Here is a 1504-nt window from a genome sequence, read left to right on the forward strand (position 1 = left end):
AGAGTCAAGTAGCCACAGATACCACAGTATTCACATCTCACAACGCATACAAAAACACGAAACTCGAGCGGTAAACAAACAGCAAAGCCCCACAAACATTCAGGGACTTAAGAACAGTTGTACACCAACAGAAACTCGAGGTCATGTTGAGGACAACGGCGCTATTTACAGAAAACGGGATTTAGAGAAAATGGAAAATCATAAACATGTGAGGATCCGGTCACAGTTATTATTCTCGGGATATTGGGAGGTTATTGTTGTGTTGCGGGGAGGTGTTGTGAGGGGGTGTTGTGTTGCGGGGAGGTGTTGTGTTGCAGGGAGGTGTTGTGAGGGGGTGTTGTGTTGCGGGGAGATGTTGTGAGGCGGTACCGTGTTTCTGGGATTTGTCTTGCGTTATATGGTATTGATGTGTTGCGAAGATTCATTGCCCTTCCCGGCGTGATGGTGTTGATTCGCTAGGAATTGTTGCGCGGGACATCTCTTTTTGCTCTTACTCGTGTGGACCAGTGACGTGCCTGACGTAATTCGCGTGATTCTCTAACGTCAAGCAACAGAGATTCAACACGGCTGTTGCGTCAGAGGAAACACTGCTTAAACGTTGAACTTGCCAGGTCGATGCATCATGGTACAGATCAGCCAAGATAACACATGTAGGAAGCTGTTATCCTGCGATACTCACTAGTACAGGTGTATGGGGACAACTGCTCTACAGATTATGAAAATATAAAATATATGCAAACTGAGATGTGAACAAGATTAAATTATCTAGTGTGGTAACTGTGCTGTTCCACAGATGTGCACATAATCACTGTGCTGTTCTACAGATGTGTACACGAGACCAATTAAGTACACCTTGACACCTGGAATGGTCCTGTACACCTTTAGAGCCAAGAACACTGGCCGAGAAACAAGCCGAGGAGAAATGAGAGAGTAACTGAGAGATGAAATAGATGATAGAGAGATGGACAGGGAGAGACAAGGTGGATCACTTGACACCTGCAGAATTATTCACATTAGAAGATGAGGGATATTGATGATGACTTTTGAGCGTAAGTCCGCTCTTCTAAGAGAATATTGATGTTGGTTGTGTTAGAGCCTTAGTCCAACTACTTGGGCTGGACGGTAGAGCGACGCTTCATGCAGGTCGGCGTTCAATCCCCGACCATGCAAGTGGTTGGGCACCATTCCTTACCTCCGTCCCATCCCAAAAGCTTATCCTTATTCCAAGTGTTATATCGTCGTAATGACATGGCGCGCTCTCCTGATTTAATGTTATTATTGTGTTAGAGACAACAGTCTTCCCACCTCGTGCCTTGCCAGGATGGAGAGAGAGGGAACCAAAACACGAGAAAAGGAAAGAGAGCAGCAGCACAGGACAGAAAGATAAAGTGATAAATCGAGAAGATAAAAGGACCAGAGTGAAAGAGGTCGATGAGCCGAGTGAACGAAGGAGAGTCAAAGAGCTTCAGGTGAGCATGTCAACAGTGTCTAATTATATATAGAG

This window comes from Procambarus clarkii, chromosome 40 (assembly GCF_040958095.1).
Source record: "Procambarus clarkii isolate CNS0578487 chromosome 40, FALCON_Pclarkii_2.0, whole genome shotgun sequence".
Lineage (NCBI taxonomy): Eukaryota > Metazoa > Arthropoda > Malacostraca > Decapoda > Cambaridae > Procambarus > Procambarus clarkii.